At 41.9% G+C, this 6603-nt stretch overlaps 1 protein-coding gene across 3 annotated transcripts in view; it reads left to right on the top strand.

The window, feature by feature from the left end:
• Positions 1–6603, top strand: part of MOBP (myelin associated oligodendrocyte basic protein) — a 42813-nt gene continuing 36210 nt past the window's right edge. For all 3 annotated transcript variants that reach the window (XM_014592752.2, XM_027765500.1, XM_006161337.1), the window contains exon 1: positions 1–70. The gene's annotated coding sequence lies outside the window, so the exon portion shown is untranslated. The remainder of the gene's footprint in view (positions 71–6603) is intronic.

Below are 6603 nucleotides of genomic sequence, written 5' to 3'. Positions count from 1 at the left end.
GAAGCAAATGATACCAAGACCAGCTCGCAACAGAAATCTAATAACCAGATGTGAACGGACGAAAATACAGGTACGAATGAATCTCTTCTACCCTGTCGGGTCTACATCTAAATTATCGTGTCATGATTACCAATATTCAGAATGTCACAAAGACTGAGCAACCACATTTTCAATAAGCCTTAACTATTTTTTTTCTTTTAATATGTCGGGATGTCTACAATAGTCTAAGTTTTGGGGGTATAAAGATGGGGAACTATGCCCCTCTGCTTCAGAGGAAGGAACTGTGACCCAAATGCCCATTTGCATATCCTTGACAGACACCAGTAGCATGCATAGTGGAACAGCCATCCCAAGGAAAAGTCACCTTCTCTACCTGTATCGGTAAACTCTACTCAGAAATTTCCCTCCATCTCTTTGTCTTCTGAAAACAAGGCTTCACCTGTCAGTCTTTCAAATGGGGACCATCTTGTCATCCAAGTGGCTCCAAGTGTGACAGTGGGGTCAGTGTCCTCTTCATGGCCACTTTCAGGTTACTGTCCCTTCATTTTCTAGTTAGACCTTTATGTTTTGAAGTTTGTGCTCCGTTCCTTGTGGTAATCCTTTTTATTTTTTAACTGTCAGTGCTAATGCACAAGTCTCTTTATTTTAAATATCAGTCAAAATAGTTCAATATCCATTTTAATTCAGAGACAATTAGATACAGATGTAAAAATAATGAGTCAATATCTTGTTAATATTTTCAGTTACTTTTTTCAATATTTCTTCTTTGTTTTTCTTCTTGGTCTAGACTAGTCTGTTTTAAGCTCAGAGAAGCATCTCAAAGTCCAGGATTTAAGTCAAATACCTTCTTGAGATCTTCCAAAGCATCATCAAAATATCCCAGCCTGTACAATATCAGCCCTCTGTTGTAATATGGAACTTCAAAACTGGGTTGGACTGCTATAGCAGATGTGTAGTCATCCATGGCTTTGTAAAAATCCACCCTGAAGTACTTAACTTACCTCCTGTTGTTATATGCGGTAGCCAAATCCTCAGGGCTGCCTTTGGTCCTAGGCTTCGCCCTGGCCAATGAAAGCAGAGTACAACGCCTTGGCCTCGTGTACTCGCCCTTCTTGAAATGAGGCTGAGCGAGCGCTAGGCTCCTGTGACTGATCTTCCATAGTTTGGTTGAAGGCCTAGCTTTCACTGTGAAATGGGGACAACCCCTGAGGGATTAGAGGCGCCAGGAAGCCACCTCTGGAACCCTCCTTGTGGTAATCTTTTTCTGAACTCTCAGTCACTCCTATCCCTCTTCCCTTCCTTTCCTTCTCTCTCTTTCTCTCTCTCTCTCTCTCTCTTTAATTTTGTTAGAGGGTGTATGTGCTTACGAGAGAGAGAGAGAGAAAATGAAAGAGTACTCCCCATAGTGGATAATCATGCTGCAATTTCTTCTCTTCCACCTCTTTCTCCTTTTGGGATTTTGGGCATGCATGCATAGATGCCCAGTGTGTTTTTCGAGATGCCTGGTCCAGGACTCAAACCTTGCAGGCAGCCATGTGGGGTCTAGTTACACTTTAACCACCATATCACTGACCAGCCTTTTTAATCTTTTTTTTTTTTTAATTTGCCAGAGGTCACATGTACTCATCAGAGAGAGAGAGAGAGACAGAGAGACACAAAGGGAAAGGGAGATAAGGAATGTCCCCTTGATTGGCCATGGTCACACCAAAATCCTTTCTCCTTGTTTGTCCATCCTGTCACGCACACGTACACACATGGACCTGGAGAGTTTCTCAAGCTGCTGAGTGTAGGAGTTGAACTATGTGGTTGGCCATGTGGCGTCTGGCTCCCTTAACCTTGCGTGATCTTAGCCAAAAGGCCAACAAGTGATGACTCCCTTTACCACCAGGCCACATGGCTGGCCCAGTCACTCTTCCAATGATTTTGTTACTAGGTTCCTCACTGCCTGTTCACACCAATTCTACCCAGCAACTTAGAACTTCAATGTTTACATCAACAAACTATTTACCACCTTAGTGAATTATTCACTTGTCTCATCCATCTATTGCCAGGCTGTGGACCTTATCAATACTCGAAACTACTCCATCAGTCAGACAGTACAAACATCCAGCATCTTATTCAAAATTCCCCTTCCTTTCAGTCTGCTTTGTTAGATATTCCACTGCTACTGTTCTTCTACTACGTGGGCCTAGCTGACTTCTCCTTCTGTCTCCCCATCCGTTGATAAATCCATTCACTTAGTCATTTACCGATCATCCTTTTCCACCTCCTAGTTTCTTCCTGTTACTGACAGATTCTAAGAGCCATCATTTCAATTATTCTCCAGCACATCCTCAGGCAAATTCCAACCCAGGATAAACCTGCCTATCTTCTCCATGTCTACACTCAGGCTGCTGAGAGCGGGTAGAGAAAACTACAATAGAGCAGATCATGTGGTCTACAAAGTAATCGTCAATGGCCTCAATTAGGCTCTCTAAATTCCTACACCCATTCTATTCTTCTCGAATCTCTCATTCTAAGCTGATAACCTTGCTTTTCATTTCACTAGAAAAATAGAAGCTATTAGATAGCTTATCATTTTACCTCTTCTAAAAAAGGTCAATTATTGGACCAGCAGATGATGTAATGGTTAAGTCGCTGGACTCCCAGGTAGTTGATTGAGATTTAAGTCCTAGACCCTGTGGCTTAAACTCTTGCAAGGTGTATGTGCATGCATGCCCAGGATCTGGAGAGGAGAATGGAGGAGAAGGGATTGTGGTGTGGCCATTCCTCCTGGGGGGTGTGATTTCTTAATTTCTGTCTTTCTTTCTGGTGAATGCACATGCCCTGCAGCAAAAATCTCTCTCTCCCTTAAAAAAAAAAAAAAAAGTCAACGATTCTACTTGTATTCTACCTCCTTATTTTTTCCTTAAGAATATTCATGATTTACTCTTTCTTATTTTGTCTTTTTCTCTTTACTAGGCCCTTCTCATCAACACTTATGCATGTTCTCATCTGTTTCATTACAGCAAATCAATAAACCCACAAGTGCACCCCCGCCTCTGAAACCATCCACATCCTTCCCTAGCGACCACCCCTCTCCTTCCTCCATTCTCAAACGTGTGGCCTGAATGTCACTCTCCAAATCTTCAGTCCCTTTGCTCTCCACCAATGCTGGAATCTGACTTCTATTTCAGCCACTCTAAGGGAATCTAGAGCTAAATTCACTCATTATGTCCTAGCACTCAATCAAATGTACTCTTATAGTCCTCACATCACTCTTTCTCTCAGAATCATTCTACAGTGTTGACTATTTCCTCTTTTGAAACACGCTTTCTTTTTAGCACTTGTAATACTACTAGCTCCTAGTTTTCCTCCTACCTCTCTAACTCTTTTCTTTATCCTTTTACAAGCACTCCTTCCCCACCTAGCCTGTGAGCAGAGTGCTCTCAGGTTCAACCATAGCCTCTTCTTATTCTACATTCTCCCACCAAGACAATTCCATTCACCCTTGGACTTCAACTATCCCCAGTAACTTCAAATTCTGTCTCTTGGTCTGTTGTCATAGTGTCAGGGACTAAACATTGTGTTTGGCTCCTCAGAAATGCTCAGCAACTGCTTTTTCAAATGGATGAATGATTTCAATATACTATGGTAAAAACGAAGATGGAGACTCATAGACTTCAACATAGTAAAAAGATCTGTGACATTTCATCTGAGCAGGAAGTCCAGCAGTACACCTGTTAGTGGGCGACTCAGATGATGATCCTGGACACAAAATGTGGCAAAAGAGGTGGCTAAGAATCCAGTGCTTACTCCAGCCTGTACCTCTGGCCTAACCTCTTTGTTTCCCCAAGACTGGCACTCTTGGCGAGGCTAAGGGCAGCTTAGTAACCATGATCCTCCACTAGTGGTGGACGGAGTGATAAATCAGCCCATCAGGTAATTTGAGTTCTTTTCTTTCCTTTTTAGAAAGAATAATTTAATTTTATTCATTGTCTTTCTTTCTTTCTCCTTCCTTCCTTCCTTCCTTCCTTCCTTCCTTCTTTCTTTCTTTCTTTTTTCTTTGTTTCTTCTTTCTTTCTTTCTTTCTTTCTTTCTTTCTTTCTTTCTTTCTTTCTTTCTTTTCTTTCTTTCTCTCTTTCTTTATTCTTTCTTTGTCTTTCTTTCTTCTCTCTCTCTTTCTTTCTTTCTTCCTTTCTTTCTTAAAGTTCACCAGAGAGAGAGACAGAGAGAGAGATGGAAAGTGAGAAAGCAAGCTGCCAGGTCTGGTACTCGAACTGCAGTCAGCCATATGGGAATCCAGCCACCTTAACCACACCATTGGGTTCTGCCAACCCCATTGAGTTCTCTTCTTAAGTCTTCTGCTTTAGCAATAGACCAAATTAGCATTTAGGTATTGCTATTAAATAGCATAATCTGAAAGACTGGCTGTCCTCCTCATCATTCACAAAGGAATCGTGAGAGAGATTTGTTTAATTTACATATGGGTATATTCAGAATTTCATCATTTTGATAGGGAAAAACATTTAATCCTTATTTCTTATACCACAAATGCCAGATTAAGCAAAGCAAATAATGAATTATAAAGCCTAGAATATCTTAGAATAATGATTTCTATGGAAAGACCATTTTATGTTAAAACCTTCATTCTTAAAATACCCTGACTGTGTATCTGATTAAAGCGGCCTGAATCCTATGAAACAACGCAGGGAAAAGAAGCATCTGCTGATGGTTAAAACACTACCATCCAGTCAGGGTAAATAGTCCTCCACTGTGGCATGGCAGAACCCTGAGGACTCATACAAAAATCCTGCCTTCTGGGACCAGCAGATGGCATAATGGCTGTGTCGCTAGACTCCCATGTAGTTGACTGTGGTTCGAGTCCCAGACTCGGTAGCTTAAACTCACGCCAGGCATGTGTGCATATGTGCCCAAGATCCCGAGAGGAGAATGGAGGAGAAGGGATTGCGGTGTGGCCATCCCCCTCTTGGGGGTGATTTCTTGCTTTCTGTCTCTCTGTCTCTGTCTTTCTGGCGAGTGCATGTGCCCTGTAGCAAAAACCTTTAAAAAAAAAAATACTTGAATGGATTTTTTTACTATCTGGAACTGGTTTGTCACCAATAATATACTGTTCAACATTCACTGTACTAATTTATAAATATACCTGTCGTCAAGAAGACAAATAATAGGAAAAAAAGGCCTCTCTAATAGCTAGTAATCATATACAAGAATGCTTAATTCTGTGATACAGAGAGATGGAATTACAGCAGAGAAAAGTAGTGTCATACCCATCCTTATGACCCTCAAGAAAAGGGGGGAAATTACATCACCAAAGGAGGGAGAAAGGCAGCCAATCAGAGGCTCTAATTTGCTATAGGGCACATGTGCTTGCCACAGAGAGAGAGAGGGAGAGAGAGAGAGAGAAAGTGAGAAAGCGTCCCCTACCTGGGGAGGATGGCCATCCCGCAGTCCTTTATCCTCCACTCTCCTCTCAGGATCTTGGGTACACACACTCACTCACCTGTCTGATGTGTTTTCAAGCCACTAGATCTGATACTCAAACCCTGCAGTTGGCCATGTGGGCTCCAGCTGCCTTAGCTACTGCCACCTGGCTGAGCCAAGAACACATTCTCACCTACCTTGGTATGGACTCTGGGGACCTCATTTGCTAGCTCTGTAACCTTAGGTTGGTACCTTGATTCTCTGTATTAGTCATTTGTGAAACAGTGCTATTGTGAGATTATATATTTGCCATTATCATTCTTATCAGGGTCTTTGGTCTTATTTCCTTTTACCTCTTCAGTAGTTCATCAATTTCCTTTTTTTTTTTTTTTTGGAGAGATTTTTGCTACAGGGCACATGCACTCGCCAGACAGACAGAGAGAGACAGAGAGACAGAAAGCGAGAAATCTCCCCCCAGGGGGGATGGTCACGCCGCAATCCCTTCTCCTCCATTCTCCTCTCGGGATCTTGGGCACGCATGCACACGCGCCCGGCATGAGTTTTAAGCCACCGCGTCCGGGACGTGAATTGCGGTCGACTACGTGGGAGTCCAGCGACATAGCCATTACGCTAACTGCTGGTTCCCAATTTCCTTTTTTTTTTTTTTAAAAAAAATTATTATTTGTTTTAATTTTATTGGTGACAAGCAATAATTATTTTATTTCTAAAATTTAAAAAAAATTTCAGATTAATTTCACATTTTACATGAAGTTCTCCATCATGAGATATACTATATAAATAAGCACACACACACACATATATATATATTTTTTTCTTTTTTTTTTTGAGACGTTTTTGCTATAGGGCACATGTGATTGCCAGAAAGACAGAGACAGAGAGACAGAACGTTAGAAATTACCCCCCGAGAGGATGGCCACACCACAATCCCTTCTCCTCCATTCTCCTCTTAGGCTCTTGGGCATGCACACACACACACCTGGCGTGAGTTTAAGCCACTGAGTTCGAGACTTGAACTGCCATCAATTACATGGGAGTCCAGCGACATAACCAGTAGGCCAACTGCTGGTCCCTATATTTTAACAGAGAACTTTACACATTTTTTGTCTGTTAAATGTTTCTTTCCTTCACCGCCCCCCCCCAACCAATCCCTATACCCCA

The sequence above is a fragment of the Tupaia chinensis genome, unplaced genomic scaffold (assembly GCF_000334495.1).
Source record: "Tupaia chinensis unplaced genomic scaffold, TupChi_1.0 Scaffold138441_1, whole genome shotgun sequence".
In the NCBI taxonomy this organism is placed as follows: domain Eukaryota; kingdom Metazoa; phylum Chordata; class Mammalia; order Scandentia; family Tupaiidae; genus Tupaia; species Tupaia belangeri.
This window is presented reverse-complemented; position numbering and strand designations above follow the sequence as displayed.